The 20,338-nt window shown below is 41.9% G+C and overlaps 2 protein-coding genes across 4 annotated transcripts in view; one reads left to right on the forward strand and one right to left on the reverse strand.

Annotated features, from left to right (window-relative positions):
* Positions 1–5,781, reverse strand: part of trbl (tribbles pseudokinase 2) — a 45,300-nt gene extending 39,519 nt beyond the window's left edge. Inside the window, exon 1 of the mRNA XM_025297697.1 lies at positions 5,545–5,781. The gene's annotated coding sequence lies outside the window, so the exon portion shown is untranslated. The remainder of the gene's footprint in view (positions 1–5,544) is intronic.
* LOC105182403 (probable RNA methyltransferase CG11342) overlaps positions 1–20,338 on the forward strand; it is a 48,484-nt gene that overhangs the window by 7,439 nt on the left and 20,707 nt on the right. The window lies entirely within an intron of this gene.

Consider the following 20,338-nt stretch of genomic DNA (forward strand, 5'->3'; position numbering starts at 1 on the left):
CAAATCGGGTCAAAGCGGAGAAAAAATTCCCACCATCCCGCCATTTTGCGAATAACCACGTAAGGTAAACGTCCCAATATCCGACTACTCTGAAAAAAATATTTACTATTTATTTTAACAATAATGAATAAAAGTAATAATTATTGTAAAAGGAATTCCAATATTTGAGGATTAATTGGAAAAAAATGTACCCAATTTGATACTTTTGTGTTAAAATAAAAATTAATTAAATAATTACGCATCTATGGTTTGGAAAAATAATGGTCAATCGTTAATAAATTCATTAAGAGATCATCTATATTTATATTATTTCCCGTTAGCACATATTTATTTTCTAACTGCGGCCAGACACTGGGACAAATATATCCGAACATTATCCATAACCTATTTCAACTGTCCGGTCACTGATACATTAATGCTCTTCATTACTTATGTAAATATTTCATTAATAATAGGTATATACATTGGTTTAAATCATATTTCTTTACTTAAAGGAATCTTAAGTTTTCGAATAAGTGCAAATATTTATATCAAAACTATTCTTAATATTATATATTGTATTGTATATTGTATTTCTTGTAATGTCCTATACTTACATATCCGGTTACTAGGACATTTATCTTACTTATCGATTCAAGAGCATTGATGCTCGCGATTACTCGCGATTACTCGCCGGTCCTTCGGAATTACTAACTAGAAATCTAGTTGCAAAATGCTACAAGATTTAATCCTAAATATTTAATCCTAATTTAATCCTAAAGAAATAGCCTAAAATCAATACCCTGGATACTAAATTGATGCTAAATATTAGAATTTTGCGAAGTTATTCTAAAAATATATTATTTTTTAAGTTTTCTCGCTCAAACCGTCATTTTGAGGCAGCCATCTTGAACTCACATTTTCACCAATGTATACCTTGAAAGTTCAACATTTTTGAGACAAGATGTGACACTTGTATCTATATCAAAGTAACGTTTTTAATACGAAACCAAGCTTATAAAAAATAAAATTGTCGATTTTTCACAACTTTTTTCCAAAAATTCCGCCATATTGGATTTTATTGTGAATCTAAACGAGTTCTGATGCCGGAATCTTGTAGAACGACCCCAAAAACATAAGGAAATGCTATTCCAACCTTATATAATATGTTTCTCTACATAAAATACAGTTGCAAAGTAAGGCTAATATTTTAGGACTTTTGGGCGTTAATGGGTTAATCTACAAACACCCAAGAAATTTGTCGTCAGACGTCTGCTACTAAATTTTGTTTAGAAGCCAGATCGACTGCGCTTCTATTTCAATTTCTTCATTTTAGCAGCAGAACACACGATTAGCGCGTTAAAGTGTTCGATATTAGGCAATTTACCAAAAATACACAGCTAATTACAGTTTCCCTTCTAGCGGTCTTTTTTCACTGTGAATTAAACTTCATATTACTTTATAGTCTTTCATATTGCCTCATCTTTACGACCAATCGGACAAAGCCGTGAATGTTCTCTTTGTTCAGAAAGGCGACACTGCTGTGCATTCACGACAATTGGTCGGGAAATCTGGTCTCTTAGCAGGTCGGTGAAAAACCTTGACGCGTGTTTCTCTCTCATTAGTAAGAAAAAAAAGGGAAAACAATGATCCTTCTGGGGCAGTCTGCGGCGCAAATCGTTTTCCGCAAATCTTTCTTTCTCATGGGAGTCTGACAAAATCATCAAATATCTTGTCTCGTAAGTCGGTTTTCTTAACCGAATTTTCCACTCATAGACGTTCCCCCCTCCTTTTCAAGAATTGGTGTCATCGAGTGTTCGAGTGTTTCGTCATGTGACACAGTGACTACGGTTCACTCGCAAGTAAATGGAATGATCGGAAGCGGAGCTTGCGTCTCGCTAAACAATCACGCGATTAACGCACGCCTTTCTCTCTGTCTCCCTCTCTTCCCCCCACAACGTATCTTCGGATTGATTTCGATTACTAGCACAGCTCGACTGATTGCGCGAAGCGGCTTCGAGAGTCCGTCCCAAGCTCGAGCGCAATGTTCGCACCAGCCTTTTCCCGTGGCGAGAATTTCGCGACTGTCGCTTCGTTCACACGCAATTATTTGTATGTAATATTATACAGAAGATGTTTAAAAAAAGGCCTTTAAAGGCAAATAGTGCTCACATAATAAAAGAAAAAAATATCCTAATGAACATGGATCGAGAAATTAATATCGAAGTCACTCGCTTTAATTGAAATAAATAATTGTTCATAACTCCAACTCCAATATTAATTTTTCGATCCATGTTTATTAGAATCTTTTCCTTCCATTTTGTGAGTACTGCCTTAACCCTTTGCACTCGGGATGCCAGCACAGCTGGCATGAACATTTATTCCGGTAAATCGGAATGCCAGCTGCACTGGCACGAAAAAAATCTAAAAACAAAGAGCAATAAAACGATAAAATGCGGCGACAATATTAAAAGAAATAAAGACCCTTTTTCGTTTAGTTTAGTTTTCCTAGGAATTTAGAAATTACACTTATAATTATCGAGTTACTGGAAGGAAATGTGGAAATATCCCTCGAGTGCAAAAAATTGAAGTCTTGAACATTTTTTTTTACATTCTGTATAATTTAAATCAAGAATATCGATACATTAGTATGTATTTCAAAGTTACACGATTTTATAGACGGTATTAATTGCAAATCCATAAACAAAATATTATATTATAATATTATATCATATACAGGGTGTCCGGGATCTTTTGGAAACGAACAACTGTGAAAATCAAACAGATCAAACTGAGAAGAAAAGTTATGTACTATTTTGTAAAAATCGCAATAGTTATTAAGTTATCAATTACATTTATACTTATTGATTAAAAAAGCTTCCAGATGTGGTCATTTTCAGTCATTAATAACTTAACAATTATTGCAATTTTTGCAAAATGGCATATTACAATATTTACTTGACTTTTCTTTTCAGTTTAATCTGATTAACCTTCATAATTGTTCGTTTCCAGAAGATCCGAGACACCCTGTATATATAATATATATATATATATATTATATTATTATATTATATATATATATGATTTATATATTATATGATATAATAAATATTATATTATAATCGAGCAGCAAAAACTATCAGTCTCTCTCTCTCTCTCTCTCCCCCCCCTCTCTCTCTCTCTCTCTCTTGCTTTCAGAGCAGATTATTCCGAAAAAGTTCCGCTCTCTTCCGCTTCGACTGCGAAGTTTCATTAAGGACGAGAAAAGTGTCATCTAAAAGGAACGAGCGATGAATGTCCCGAGCGGATTGATTCGGCGATTACCGATGTCTTTGAACGTCCGGGCGGCTTCCGGTGCGCCGCAGCTCCCGAATACTTGCGTCACCGAAATAGATCGTCGATCGATCCGGCGAATGGCTTCCAATTTCCAAAGTCCCGAGCGTTTTCCGTGAGATAGAGTCAGCTTTGGAAATTGTCGTGATTCACCGTTGCTTCGATTCGACAATCTAGAACTTCTATCACTTTGTGTTTTCACGCTTCTCCTATTTATCTTCCCCATTTTCCGGCGATAACGTGTCGTCGTCGGTAGCATCGTTGACAATGAGATAATGTCAAGTGCGTGCATTCAAGGGTAACTATTGACGACTCTACGACGCACGACTGATGAAATATTGTCGAGACACTCGACTTTCTCGCGCACAAATCGACGTCACAATCGGACAAGTCGGGAAACGTCTCGAAACCTGAGCGCGAGACGGCTGTGATCTTGTGAAACTCGTCACACGCTACAACCCCTAACAACCGCTAATACCCCGACGCTACGTCGAGGCATGTGTATATGTGTGTGTGTGTGTGTGTGTGTGACGCGCGTACGTGCCGCTCGTCATGCCGACGAAGTTTTTCGGCAAGGTGCGAACGCCGAGCGATGCTGTTATCGCCATTATCGCGCGCCGCGCGGCTTCGCGAGCGATTCGGCGGCGAGCAGCTAATTGCGCGTCACCGCCATCGAAGACAAATTAGTCATCGGGAAGTATCCGGGATCCCACTCGGCGATTGGCACACAATGACGGAGATTGCCGAGATGAGCGCGGCGGTCCTCTGACGGATCGCGCATTCCTCTCCGAACGACATCTCCGTCAGGATCGTTAGCAGTGACGGTCACCCTTCGTCGAATCTTTCTCAATGACGAATCGTGACTCACGTGGCTCGCGATGGGCTTATCTAATAATCGGTCGACGAGTGAGCGGGCGATAAAAAAGAAAAGCTCGGCGCGACGCACTTGTTTCGCGCTGACGAGAGTCGCGTCGCAACTTGGAGTTGCGCGCGAACGAAAGTCCGCGATTCGTATCTAACTGTATGCGATTAACTTCTGTCCAATTAACCCTTTGAGGCATAGTGGTAAGTAGTTGGTGGTAAGTAACCCTTTGAGGCATAGTTTTTGCGTTTTTAGCTTCTTATATGATATGAGAACATACGTGAAAGGTTGAAAAGTGCTTTGCATAAGTTGTCCATTTATTATAAATAAACAAAGTGTGAACAATTCATATTTTTACAGAAAAAGAATCATATTCTACGAACTATGAGTAAATTTTTTGCTCAAAATCAAGATTTGGGGGTTTTTGGGTCGCTGATTACGAATTTGAGGTCCAAATTCCAAAATTAATTTTCCAAGATGGCGGATTCAAGATTGCGGATCATAGAATTTTTATTAAATTAGCTAAAATTATACTCTGGTTAGTTTTTGAGGTCGCTGATTACGAATCTAAAGTCCAAATTCTAAAATTTATTTTCCAGGGTGGCGGATCATAAAATTTTTATATGATTAGCTGAAATTGTACTTTGGTTAGCTTTCAAGGTCGCTGATTACGAATCACCGATGTCACCGAAGTTATCGCGATGTTTCATATTTGTGGCCGCCATCTTGAATGTCGAAAATTTGATAACGGATTCGTCATCAGCGACCCCAGAAACTCCTGCATATAAATTTTCATGTGATTCGAATTTTCTGAAAAATACGTGCCTCAAAGGGTTAATTCAAGTCTACATAAGATCGATCGAAGTTTGCAATTCGCAGAACGGTGATCTTGCGGAACGTCGCATAAAGCAACTGCGAAAACTTGGCAAGTGCTCTCTTGAGCAAAGTTGCGCCCGAGCTCCCCCCCTCTCTGTCTGTCTGCCTGTCTGTCTGTCTCTTTCTCTCCTCCGAACCGAAGCCTTGTAGCTCGGGATTTATTAGGCTCTCTCCCTCCCTCTCTCTCTCTCTCTCTCTCTCTCTCTCTCTCTCGTCGAGGGGCGCGCGATAAAAATAAGTTGAAAAATACGAATGATGAATAAAAACGGAGATATAAATAAAACGAAGGCGGAATGCGCCGCGAAATCTTTCACGTCTCGAGCGCGCGTGTGAGCGAAACTATTTCGGTTGTGCAGCTTCTGGACAGCCGAAATGAGGAGGAAGGAGTGCGTCATCGCTTTTAACGAAGCCTACCTCGACTTTCGCGCATTATCGTTTAGGGTAAACCGCCGGGTAACTCACTGTACAGAGAGTGATTCACTCAGGTTACTCACTCGCGTTGCATTTTTCCCTCGGTGCTTGAACACCATCGAGGACGGCATTGTCATACTCCGGAAGATCGTCACGATCGATAGAAGACGGTCGTCCTTCTGCTTCTCACCTCGCCGCTTCCAGTCGCCCGTTGGATCTTCGGTTCGATCTGCTGTTGATTATTCGATACGCTGGCGAGAAAATTTCGAGGCACTTGACGACACGACGAATATCCACGAGCGATGCGTTTCCTCAAAGTGCTATTCAGAGACAAAACGAGTTCGGTTTCGGTTGTAATCTAATAATAATAATAATAATAAAAGAGACTAACAGCGTTTGTTTTCAGAGACACTTTTTTATGATTTTGCTTTGTATCAGACCCAGCTTAAATTTAAACTACCTAGGGGGGGGGGGGTAGTCCAAGACTGGTTTAATCTTTCAACTGCTACAGGCGTATATACAGGGTGTCTGGGATTTTTTGGAAACGAAAAATTGTGAAGATTAATCAGATGAAACTGAAAGGAAAAGTCAAGTGCCAGATACAAATTTTGCAAAAATCGCAATAGTTTTTAAGTTATTAATAATTGAAAATGACCACATTTAGAGGCTCCTTTAATCAATAACTTGAAAATTTACTTATTTTCAAAATGGTAAAGGACTTTTTTGTGTTCAGAATCACCTAACCTACAATTGGCTTCATTCGTGTTCGTGTCCGTACATCTTTTCTCGATAATATTCTTTCTTTTTAACATTGAATCCGTCAGGAGGCTTTTCTCTGTGGTCCAATTAGCCTCCCTACTTCGTTTTATTTTATTCGATGTATCAATTAAGAATAATTTTATTGTCGCAATTTTAAAAAAGAGTCTTAAAATATAAACACGAATCTCAAGAATCACGTTTTGACAATTCCCTGATGATTGCATTTTATTGGCTACGAAGTATATAAATTTAAGACGATTAAATACAAGACCCTACTATGAATACCAAAAAGATTTAACCTCCTCAGTCCGGATTTACCAAATTTAAACCAAATTTAAACATTTCGGAAAATTGTTCCTAAATAACATAGCCTTGGTTCATCGTTGGTCCATAAATAGGCTAGACTATCGAAGGATCAACTAATCCAAGATTAAAAAAACTAATCCAAGATTAAAGTAGGATTATTACGGCGTTGTCTCTGAATAGCACCCATAATCTGTATGAAGAAAGTCTTCAAGATTTCTCTTTCTTGTCAAACATAGATTGTAACCGGTTAATAATAAACGGTCGAAAGTAAGGCAGGAAGAAGGACAAAGAATGAAAACAAGTTGTCTGTTGGATTCTCATATATACAGGTTATGTGTGCGTGTCAACAGTACCACAGAATTTTATATTGTGTTTACTGAGTAGTCAAAATGTAAAAGATATATTAGCTATTGTATACTTGAATCTATTATCAACATAATTATAAATTTGTAAATAATAATTATTTTATATTATTACTTTTGTTAATTATTTCATAATATTACTTTTGTTAAATTTGTCAAATAATTTTTGTGTTACTGCTACTTTGTATACCGCTATAGAAACTGTGTCAAAGTAAAAATCGAAAATCTTATCAACTTTATATATTAACTATTCTGTCTTATGAGAAATTTTCTGCTCGATTTCTGTCACGTCACAGGATAAACGAAATTATAAAGATCGATATCATCGAATCGCATTTCATTGGTTACGAAATATCAGAGAGGATAAATTTAAGACGATTAAATACAAGACCCTATCATGAATACTTGAAGAGTTTAACTTCCTCAGTCCGGATACCAAATTTAAACCATTTTGGAAAACTGTCTCTGAATAATATAGCCTTAGTTCATCGTTGGTCCATAAATAAGCTAGACTATCGAAGGACAAACTAAACCAGGATTAAAGTAGGATTACTATACAGTTTTACACGTTTTCTCTGAATAGTACCTTTAAAGTCCAAACCTGAGACTCTAAGATCTCATCGGCGGCTACCGTGAGTGATGTCGACACGTGTCGCAGCTTGTTGCAACTTGTTGCAATTGAATTCCCACCGACGAGGAGTCAACTGAACTCTCCCGGAAATGCTGTGAGTTCACGCACGATGAGTGATCTTTCGAAGGTCAAGGAAAACCGTGTCGTTTACCCGACGGAAATAAATTATATTCCACCTCACAGCGTCACTTGCTTCACCTCGCTCACACACGCGCATGCGCGCACGTGACGCACTTCGAAGTACGCGGAACGGACTCTTTTCGTAACGGACGTATCAGCGCGGCTTGCGGGGCAATCTAAGCTTGCCCGCGCGCAAGCATTGCCTTTTTACGAATCACATACGCCGTTACGCTGTCTTCGTGATATATTGCACGATGCGGTGCAACTTTCCGACGAGTTCACGGCGCGCAACAGACAGCCAGGGCAAGGAGGGGGGAGTTGCAGTCGCTACGAAATTGTCCCATTTCGCGTTGTCGCTCGCGAGACGATCGCTTTGCCGAGAAACCGGATGTCGATAATCATAGATGATTGTTACTCGTCGCTTCTTGCGCACGGCTTAACCGGCTGACGATTAGCCGGGCCGTTTCTTCGAAACCGTGCAATTATCTCGGCTATTTCAGCGAGATGTTGCCCCTTTGTCGAATGATCGACGGCCGTTTAATCTTATAAAGCGGTGCACCGAATCAGACGTAGCCTCCTCTCATATTTTCCCTCCGCCTCGCTCCGATTAATCAATCACGCGATTGTAATGGATATTTGCTTGCGAGGAGCGTGATTCGTCATGTTTCTCTCGCCCATTCACGGTGACTAGCCGGGACTTTCGCGATCTCTCCATCGGCAGCGAGAAAATGACGCGCCTCCTGTACTTTTGGAAATTGCGCGCTTCCGCGGGGAATACCAGGCCTGGTCGGAAATCGGTTTCGGGGATTTTGGTCTTGGTTATAAGGTTGGTAGGCCTTAATCTAACTTAGACATGCATATACCGTAACTGATCAGCTGATCAATTATCAAGATATCAAGTAATAAAAAATCTATTCATTTCACTATCTGATATTTTTTAAGTATATACAAAAGTTTTAGTCTTTTTTCAGCTCTCTAAGGTAATTATTTCTAATTGAAATATTTTCCCGCCGTTTTGTGTTTTTGTAAAGTTTTTGTAAAATTGATATTGAACTTTCTAAACCGCCGTTGATTATAATTCATTGGTGCACATAACCTTAAAAATAACATGATACAATGGGCGACGAAAAATTGTATATTCGACATTGCATTCGATATGATTTCCAGCAAAGGAAAAATGCTGCTAGATTATGCGAATCCATTTATCCTGTTCTTGGGGAAAATATCGGGTCCCACAATACATGTAAATATTGGTTTCGTCGCCGTTAAAGACGGTGATTTTCACGTGAGTGATCGTCCGCGCTCTGAAACGCCACGAAAGTTTGAGGCTGACAGTTTGGAAGCGTTGTTGAATGAAAACCCGTTACAAATGCAAGTAGAACTTGCAGAACAGCTTGAAAGTTGACCAAGTAACGGTTCAAGATGACTGGAAATGGAATGGGAAAAATTCTGAAAATGATTGCCGCATGAATTATTGCAAAACAGCATTTTGTTTATTTTTAAGGTTATGTGCACCAGTGAATCATAAAATGAATGGCGTTTTAGAAAGTCCAATACCAAACCTTACAAAATGGCGGAAAAATATTCCAATTTAAAATAATTAGAGTAAAATTGCATCAGAGTGAAATTAGTTGAGAAGAAGGCTAAAACTTTTGCATACACCTAATACAAAATTAAAGTAAATTATAACATATATATATAGTAAATTACAGCATACATTGTAGTAAATTATAACACATATTATTAAATACAAAATTCAATTAAATTAAATTCAAACCTAAGCTTGTAAACCGAAACAGTACTTGGCTATGAACGTCCAAGCGTGATCAGCTGATGAATTACGGCATGCATCTGAGTTTGTTCAAACCCTACCAACCTTATGATTAAAACTAAAGTCTCCGAAGTCGATTTCGGAACAGGCCTGCCGTTCGGGAAGCGCCGTCGCGTAGCGGACGGCGCGTACGTTAACGGCGACTGTTATCTGGCCCCGATATACGAGGGCTCGTCGCTTGCTCCGCCAACAGGAACGGAAACGCGGAAGTCCCGGCCCACCGACACAAAATTACGCGCTACTTCCTCCGATAGAGAGAAGCCTTCTATCTACGCTCGTGGGAAGACGCGCGACGCCGAGTTTCGCTCGATAAAAGCAACCGAGACACGGACCAACGGTCGCTCGCAGCCCAGGAAGTGCAGCCCCGACGGTTTTTCGCGGACGTCTCACTCGTTAAGCCGCATATCATCCGTCTGCGTCTTATCCGAATAAATGGCGACGGGTTGTCTCCGGTTTGTATCCGAACGGACGTTCGTTCTCACTCGACACTCGACTTATCGCTCGGCGACAGGCCGACGCATATTGCGCTTGCGAGCAAAAACTTGCGCGACGGACAAAAAAGTCGATTTCGAATCTATGAATATTTCGTCCCTCCTCCCCTTCGCCCTCCCCTTGGGATGGGATTAATCTTGCAGAGTCGTACAAAAATCCGGCTGTCGCTTTCTCTCTCTCTCTCTCTCTCTCTCTCTCTCTCTCTCTCTCTCTCTCTCTCTCTCTCTCTCTCTCTCTCTCTCTCTCTCTCTCTCTTTCCCCATCTCTTTTCCTTGGCGAAATCTACGTGGCAGACATCCGGTAGGACGGAGCGCATTTGCATTTCAGGTTTAAAACGGATTATGGATCGGATTTGTGTACGTTTCGTAAAAAGTAACAAAGGCGCGAGTTGATGCTATCGTCTCGGGATCTCAGCGCGGCCTCGGTCGAGGTAGCACCGACGAGGGTTACGAAATTTGACAATGAAGTTAATCGGCAACGTTCATTCACACACCGCGATACCTGTGAGCTTTCTTACGAAGGACGCGCCGATATACGCGGCACGACCTTCGTGAGAGAGCCCTTGTCCTCCATAGAGAACGTTGATTCCGTTCAATATTGCCGCCTGCCCGATCAGTATCCGGCGGATTCGTTCCGCAAAAACAACGTAATAACAACGTGAGGGTCCTTGCGATTGTAAGGAGCGCAAAGATAATTTATTTAGCGGGAATAAAACTTATAAAAAGGAGGTAAATATAACTATACAAATTGATTCAAAATCTGACGTCACTAGTCAAATATCCATTCATCAAAAAGTTCCAAAAGAACTGTTACAGCAGGATGATTTCACGTTGTTGGGGAAACTATAAAATTCGTCGCTAGGAGAAGCTTTATCTTCATGATGAACAAATGATTATTCAGTTGAGAGATTATTGGCTCAGAGGAGAAAAGAATCTACAAGTCTGAACTCTCTTGCTTCGTGAAAATTATATAAATTTTCGACCAAGTAGCTTTCAAGTGAACTATTATTCTACCTATAAACTATCGCAAATGATAAAATTTTATATATAAATTAAAATAATTGTTCATAACTCCGACAATATTAATTTTTCGTGTTCACGAAGACTTCATTCTCCATTTTATCTCTGTACTATCTGCCTTTAATGTCCTGAACCCTTTTTTTAAACACCCTGTGTATAATTAATATCTTAATCGTTATACATATACAGGGTGTCCCATTTTAAATGTCTCAGGCAAATATCTCGAAAACTAAACATTTTAGAAAAAAAACGCTTCAGACAAAAGTTGTATTCAAAGGGGACATAAAATAACTATATTACGTAGCTCGTACCTTGTTTACGGATGACACCATTTTCGAAATATTCACTGATCATTACTTTTCCTAAATGGAAATCTCAATTTTTTTATCATATCATCTTTTTCTACCAATTAATTTTAACAACTTTTGTCTGAAACATTTTTCCGCATCTTCCATATTTTTCGAGATATTTGCCTGAGACATTTAAAATACAGGACATCGTGTATATATATTAATGCGGTGTGAAACAACTATAATTAAAATTAATTAAGCACTATTAAATTATATAATGTCAGATTATACATCGAAAGTATAGAGAGATTTTTCCTCTCCTGTCGTCCAGTCGTACAACCGGATCGTGAAACCGGCCTCTCGAAAGATCCGACGTCTCCGCATTATCGATGTGTCATGCAGGAAACATTAGTGAAAAGTTTACATATTCTTTTCCCAGCAGAATATCGCTGGTGCGCGACGCCTTGACCAAGTGAGAATTTTCCAACTTGGAATGCCGCCTTATCGATAAAAATCCGCCGAGACGAGCGCGCAAGACACGGCGCAAGATATAGCCGAACCGGATTTCTCACGCGCACGTTCTCAACATGCGCCGCAACGAACGTGCCTTGCGCAGAATGCGCATGCGCGATTTACGAAACGCGCGCGGGCGCGCGCGCACGCGCGACGCAGCGCATGCCCACGCACTGCACTGCTTCGAGCGCCGGGACGAGGAACCGACGAAAAACTCTCGAACCGGTTCGTTTCATTTGCTTCGCCCTGGGTAGTACTTCGGCAGAAGAGCGGGGAGGGAAGGAGGAAGGGTAAGAGGGAGGAGGGAAGAATATCAGCTTCAAGACGAGTCGTGTCCGGCCGTCGTCCTGCAAGACCGGACTTCATTCGAGGAAGACGCGCGCGAGGGAAGAGAGAAGGGGAGAGAGAAAGAGCAAGAGAAAGAGGATGTTGCGGATCCTCCTACGCAGCGCGCGCGGAAACGACGTAATGGCGGTTGCTGTGGAAGGAAGATAAACGGGCCATGAGGGGGGGGAACGAGGGGGAGGGGAGCGCGCGCGGACCCGCTCGTGCTCGCCGGACATGTTCCGGAAACCAAAAATAACGTCTCGCCTACGCGCGAAACATTCGCGCAGAAAAATTCGCGAGCGCGGCCTGCTGCCGCCGCCGCCATGTGTGCGCGTGTGGCTTCGTCCGATCGGATCGCGAAGCATGAAACGAGTTCCTTGATACTGGAAGTATCAACCGGATTAACGCGACCTGACCGGAACATTCGAAATGGCAGATCTTGGAAAGCGTATGTTATGCAAAGGCAAGGAAACGTTTGTTTCCTCTAGCGCTCAAAAGTCTCATCTGTCGACTTTTTCGCAAGAGCGAGTTTCTTCCTGAAGAATGTCATCTACGTAAGGAGGTGGAGGGGGGCAGGCGTTCCTTGACTAACAAAATGTGGAGATGTAGATAACTGCAAACTTTTGGCCGGTAGTGTATTTCTGCGGGTTTTATTCAACCATCGAAATTTAAAGAATGTTTCGTTACATAAATTCGACGAATTTTTGTAATAAATTACAGACCGGTCATTTTGGTCGCTTTGGTGGTTCTAACGCGATGAAACGATTGGTAAATTTATGAAAAAAAAAAAGTATTTAAATTCTTCAACTAGATCCGGTTTATGCGAGCAACAACATTGCTAATAACGTGCGTTTGTAGCAGCGTTATCGATAATTGTAGAATAAACGATTTGAATACCGCAAATAATTGTTCCCAGCAAGTGATTAAGATAAGCCAATCGTTTTTTATCCTTAAACTTCACTCTTAACTGATTAATTAGTTACTACTTAATCCTGGTGTTTTGAGCAAAATATAATTTTGATTCCTACGTTTGTCGTTAATGTTTGAGTATCTCACGTTGTTAAAAGTATACTTTGTTGGAAATATTCAAAAAATTTTCTCATAATTTTCTTATCAACTTGCTTACTTTGGAAGAAGAGCGTTGTCAGCAGAAAATTTAATTGGATACGTGCCGGCAACAACGTTAATAGCAATGGTGTTATTTTTCCTCAGGTCTGATTTACGCTGAAAAGAACAGCAGTAATAATAATAATAAGATTTTGAGGTTGGAAAGAACTTATACACTGCGGCCTACAAAGCGGCCTTATTGTGCCTCTTTCTACCGCATATTGTGCTCTAATTGAATTCTAATTTCTCAAAAAAGTCGATGATTCCCTTCCAGAGCATCTTGTGAATTTCCTTTGGTTCAATGTTATCTAACCCCAGAAATCAGTTTTCTGTGAATTATAGGCCTCACAATGATATAGGATGTGATAGGATAGGATGAACAGGATTGATGTTTTTCTTTCACCCAGACAAGCCCTGCACATGTCCGTATTATGTATTACTGTGATTAAAAAGTATCCGACCTTTATTTTTTAAGAATCACGAGTACTCTGTAAATCAAATCCGTTTGCTTTCTTAAGTTGGTACACGTGTCCTTCACATTTGGTGAAAAAATCATGGTGTTCCTTCAAGCCGTTTGAAAGTGGCAGTTTTGTTGTTTATGTCAGTGAAGATTATTCTGCACGGCGATTTTTACCTTGTCGAAAAATATGGAGCAAAGAATTTGTTTGAAATTTTGTGTTGCAAACGGAATTTCGTTCACAAACGCATTCAAAATGTTTCAAAAAGCTTATGGCGATGATCGTTTATCGAAAACAAGTACGTTTGAGTGGAGTTTAAGAAGTTTCAAGAAGGACGAGAATCCGTTGAAGGCGACCCACGCTCTGGAAGACCATCAACGTCAACGGATGACGTTCACATTGAGAAAGTGAAAGAATTGGTGCTACAAAATCGTCGATTGACTGCGCGAGAGATAGCAGATGAAGCCGGAATATCATTTGGATCATGCCAGCACACAATCCGTAAGAAACGACCGGAATTGTGGGAAAACAACTTGTGGATTTTGCATCACGACAACGCACCATCGCATACCTCGACACTTGTGCGTGAATTTCTGACAAAAAACTCAACAAATGTCGCTCCGCAAGCACCGTATTCACCAGACATGGCCCCCTGCGACTTTTGTCCTGTTCCCCCTACTGAAAAAACCACTTCGCGGATAGCGTTTCGAATCGATTGAGAACATCAAAGGAAAATCGCTGCGCGAATTGAAGGCCGTACCGTCTGCCACGTATGAGCGATGTTTCCAGGACTGGATCAAACGCCTGGCATATGTGCGTTGCAAGCAATGGGAACTACTTTGAAGGAGGCTATAAGAATTTTGACGATTGAATTGTAATTTTGATTTTCAAAAATAAAGTTCAGATACTCTTTGATCACAGTAGTATGCCAATTGTGTGCATATGTTTATTCAGGTTATAGTGCCCCGTAATGATTCCCGTCAGCATTCTGATCTTCCTGCTTAGTGAGATCATTTCCTTGCTATCTTTATTGGATAGGAAATTAGGAACCTCGAGTGAGACATGACTCCTACCCCTTGCCAATATTTATTGTAGTCATTTTTCAGCCTTTTCTTGATGATGCCTCTAGCAATGCTGTATGCTAACCCGCAAGTTGGTTCTGATCCCACCAAGTCGGTTCTTGCACTCAATTTAGCTAGGTAGTCTGCTATGGAGTTACCCGGTATACTATAATGGCCCGGTATCCATACCAGCTTGACTGAATTGTGGTTCGCTAATAACGCTAAGCTCTGAGCACAATCCTGCAAAAGTAAAAACAGCAGTAACAAACGCGAATAGCGAAGAGCAAACAGAAATATTTTGATTGACTTTTAACTTCAATAATTTTAATTTTTAACCTAACTTTTAATCGAGTTAGCTGTTTAAGTAACTTTTACCGTAAACCTGGTTAATTTACGAGTCATTAACTTCAAAACTAACTTCAAAATTAACTCAGTTAAAGAAAACGAACTTATATCCAAAGCCCTAAGAAACACCCGATAAATGTTTTGCCGCAGAGAAAACATGATTTTGCTAAAAACATTTCCGTTGCCAGCCCTCTGCTGTGCACATTGTTACTACTATTTCGGCGGTGCAAAGCAGCCTTCAGCACATGCGAAACGTTATCTAAACAACACGTGGACGGTGGTAACGCCTTCAACATAGACAAACTCCGTCAGGTCGGACCTCAGCGTCGCCGGACACCTGTTCAAATTCCCGCCTCGTGATTTACGACGCCACTTCTATTACGACTCGTTATCGGTCGTCGACGTGCCGGCGCACTCATTACGCGCGCGAGCATCCTCCACTTGAGGATCGCGTTTTCCTGACGTGCGTCTCAAGTCGAAATCGAGCCGACGCTGACGATCGCACTCGCGATCGCCGAGCGCGTCCGGCGCGCGCTCGTTACGGTAATGCAGGGGTGCGTATCGTATTAACGTCCAGACGACAACCTTTTTTCTCCAGAACCGTTCCGTTTACCAAGGTGTGACGTCATTACCGCGTTCCGTTTCACAATTCCCAAACGCCCGGGCAACAACTTTTCGTTTTCCTGCTCGACGAAGAACGTCTGATATGCGCGGAACGGCGTAATATAATAAAGTGCGACGATTAAATATATGTAGAAGCGCATTGTAAGTTCTCGTTATGTTCCATTGGTTTTGCTTTAATATAAACTTAAAGAATATGTTATGTTTGTAATTTTATATCTGAGTTTAAGGTTATTTACTTATAGGACCTATTAATGGATTTAAAGGCAGCTGATTTTATTGTGATTTTATTGTGATTCCTTTTACATAATATCTTGAATTTATACCCAAAAGATGTTATAACAAGTAAAAGTACTCGTCAGGTTTTTCTTTGATACCAAGATACTTCCTGATACATCCGTGATGATATTTCCATTCAGTTCACTTACAAGTGTGTATTTCATGTTTTTTACATGAAATATAATATTGCAATATAATGTCATAAAGCACAAAGGAATATGGCTGCGTTCCGAAATCCACTGCCAGTACTGAAGATACATAATAGTTTGTGTCACGTATACTATATATGTATTTTCAGTACTGGCAGTGAATTTCGGAACGCAGCCTACATATGTCATGGATGTGCAAGTGCAAAAACGTCCATGAATCGTTCCGTGTCATGAAATAACCTCAGTATGTGACGTCACGCTTCGTCCAGACGAAACCCCGGCATACGGAACGCAGCCCAGCTGTCCTACGAAAATACACGAGTAAATGTCACGAGCACCGCAGGATGCTCGTGTCCCTGCGGTGCGCGGGCTCCTTGCATTGTCCTGCAGAGATCATCACCTGGTGGCATCGACCTGCGCGGCCCACATCGCCGCGGCACAATGCGCTCTATTATTAGCGCAGACCAATACGGACGACGACGGACTAATGCCGAATCGGGATGCACAAAGCGCACAGCCGATGCTATTAAATATTAGGCGTACAGGATCCGGTTAATAAAGATACACAACGCGAACGCGGACCGGATATGCCGAAAAGACGCTACTTACGTTTCGCGGCCGTCCGCGGGACGTCCGATGTCAATTTTCCCAAACCGATTTTTCACAACGGTGAATCGAGAGAGAGAGAGAGAGAGAGAGAGAGAGAGAGAGAGAGAGAGAGAGAGAGAGAGAGAGAGAGAGAGAGAGAGAGGGGGGGAGAGAGAGGGAGAGAGAGAGAGATGTACACAGGTGTGTATAATTAAACAGGATACGACCGAATATGCGGAGGGGGGGGGGGATAGGAGAGACAAATTGAGTTAATCTTATTTCCGGCCGGCGTCTCCGGCCGCGTTCGCGAGACGAGCCGCGGTGGGAAACGAAGAGCTTCGCTGAGGAAGCCGCCGGGAAATACGTTGACGGCGCTGTTAATTATGCGGCGGCGAGCGGGTGTTGTTATAACGGCGGGACTCTAAATCCGCGTTCTCACTGTTTAAATCCGGACAGTGAAAGGCGAGAATGTATCGAATATACACGCGAGCGTGCGCATATGCACGAATTCATATTCTTTCAGCGGCTGAGCCGGAGCGTGATCGGCCAGTATAGTGGAGATATTGACTAAATCTAATTAATGCAAATTACGCCGAGCGAAGTAATAGAGAAGTCGAAGTGGCGAGGTGCGCGCATGCGCGCGCGCGCGTGTGTCGACATACTTAGAAATAAATTGCGTGTGATTTTGTAACGATACTTCATGTCGGCCGCTCTTTTCTTTCTCTCCACTCTCGCAATGGGAAACCGTCGAGTGTTTCTGTCTCTCGTTTGCACTCCCGGGAGAAAATTCATCCGCGCTTTCCGCGTTGATTTGTTAATATTCTCGGTGACAGCGGGAAGAGAAGAAAGTAGCGCCAATCTCGAGAGATTGATCCCGCTGTTCATTCTTGAAAGCGCCGCTCGCGACTGTTTTTATTCTCGACATTGATCCCACGAAAATTTATAATTTTGGAGCTTTCTGCGCGGTTACGCAACTGCCCCGTCGCGTCTCCACTGTTGCTTCCGACGTTCGAAACAACATTATTATTATTTCGATATTATCTCGATTTCGAGAGACATATACGAATGTCGGATCGAAAAGATGCGAATATTAGGAGTGTGATTCGATTTTCAGTGTTATTCAGTGCATTTTCGTGTTAATACTATCTTAAAAATGGAGCTTCCTAAAGAGCATTTTCAATACGCGTGGCTTTTGTTTTTTAATCAGAAATACAAATTATCCGAGTTTTCTAGATCGACCGTTATTTCGACATTAGGATGCGAGTACTTTTCTATATTTGCGAATATACTCAAAGACGATATTATCCTCGATATCGGCGTTCTCCCCCTCCCCCCCGCGTACGCCTGTTTCCCGCTTCTCATCGAGAGGAATCTCGGCCGAAAGCTCGATGACTGCGATATTCCGCGGAACGCTCCGTGACGCAAGGCTTCGGGCACGATGACTTCAGCGACGTGACGGTCGCCGGTTGGCGCAATTTCCAATTGTAAAGGTGAGATTAAACGCGCGTGCAGTGAGAGAACGACGGTATTCTTTCGGTATCGACACACCGCGAGCGCGATAAGATCCGCGTGAAAGCGTGGGCGCCGCTGCGCCGCGATAAATCCGCGCTTAACGCGAACGCACGCGCGCATGAACTCTATTAATTACGTGCTAGAAGCAACGCATAGAGCCGATTGAGTCAGTGCGTGAAGCGACGCGCTAATCGACGGCCGGTATGCGCGGGGGAACTCAACGCGATAAGGCCGAACTTCTCTCTCGCGAAAGCTCACGTCACGACGGCAGACACGCGTTTTCCCAAGTAGAACAGAAAATCACGATGACATCAAAATGATAAGGAAAACTCTTTTTTCTCATCATGATTCGGTCATTCTCTTGTCATTTTGATGTCATCATGATTTTTTGTTCTACTTGGGTTCCTCTGCAAACTTCGCGCATCATTCGCGTCCGCGAAAGGAATCGGCGTGAGCGCGCAAAAATAGGAATTAAAATTCAATTGGGAACATTGAATCAAAATTATCGGTCGATTCGTTCGCTCTTGCCTTCTTTCTCCTTCTCCCAATTTCTACTTTATCTTCATTTTCTTCGTTCTTATTACGGATGAAAATTAGAAATTAATTCGTTTGCTCCTGTTTACTTTCTTCACTCTCACCTCTCCTCTCAATTTTTGCTTCAGTTGTTTTTTTTTCATCGTTCTTATTTTGCCGTACAGATTATTTTCAGAGATTCCTGCGTACATTTCTGGCAGTGATGATACAATTATTATTTCGCTCGTCTCTTTATTCGAGCGTCCCGTCGCGGCACGAAATAAACGACTCGCGATACGGCGCGATTCATTCGATACTCGCTCCGCGCGTGCGGTATCGGCACGCGCTTTGGCATTTATCCGTTCGACGTTGTGTTGCTTTAACTGGTCGCGCACGATAATGTGCGCAGAGGCCGTCACACAGCGGCGATCTGTGTGCCGTGATTTTTGTCACGCGCAGGTAGAATTTGCTGTCCCACGCGCTCTCTTTCACGTGTCATCGGAGACGCGGAGAGAACCGAAAAATAGTCGCGCGCCATCATGGCTCTTCGTAAGGATAAATTCAGATAAGCGAAAATAAGGCCGCGTCGCGCGCAAATATCCGGCGCCGGGAAAATTCTCCTGAATATTTATCTCGCGCTTCCTGCGTACCATGCCCGCGCGCATTTTTTTTCTCTTTCGTCCTGATAAAGTGTATCACCCGCGGCACGAAGTTCTCTCTCTCTCTCTCTCTCTCTCTCTCTCTCTCTCTCTTTCTTTCTCTGCTCTGCTCTGCTCTCATCCACGCCTCGATTGCGTCATTTTCCACGCGCGTGTTCGTGGCGAGCCGACGGGAGCAACTGATATAACGCAACCGTAAGGCACGCAACGCGCACACACACGCGTGAAACGTTGCACCGCGTTGCACGACGGAGACACGCCGGCCGCGTGTTCTGCCGTATGGCGTAATCATCTTTTAGGAAGTGCCGCGCGGCGCTCGCTCGTGTACCCTCACGTTCGTTTTGCCGAGTTTGCGACTCGCGAGTCGGAGCCGACTCCGCCTCGGGCGAATTTCGCGATTTCGGTATTTCCACGTCGATCGGAATTTCGCCGGTCGCCGAATTGCGCGCAAACACAATACGAATTCCTCTGACTTCATTCCGACAGCTTTTGTCGAGATTACGTAAAGCGCTACTTTTTTTTTTTTCTCGTTAAATGTCCCAATAGCCGGACAACGGCTATTTTATTTTGACGGCGCAATGCTGCGATTGCTTAATTTTCTGAAGGCACATGAAATTTAATGATATAAATGTACAATTAATTGATGACGGAAATGTCGAAACTTATTATTAAGAAATGAAAGATATAAAAGGCTTGAAAATTATTAATTGAAAAATGATTGAAATTTTGAGCAGCGCGAATGTACCAATGCCGATTGTTAAATTCTGCCGATAATCCGGACGATTATCATGCAAATAAAATCTTTATTTTTATCAATTTTTTTATTGACTTATTTGAAACCATCCTATCATTATTTTGTTTTAAATTATGCACAGTTAAGTTTTTTTTTAATTTCTTTTGCGCCTTTTATTTTTTCATTAAATCTCTTTTTTCTA

This window comes from Harpegnathos saltator, unplaced genomic scaffold, assembly GCF_003227715.2.
Source record: "Harpegnathos saltator strain DR-91 unplaced genomic scaffold, Hsal_v8.6 scaffold182, whole genome shotgun sequence".
Classification (NCBI taxonomy): Eukaryota; Metazoa; Arthropoda; class Insecta; order Hymenoptera; family Formicidae; genus Harpegnathos; species Harpegnathos saltator.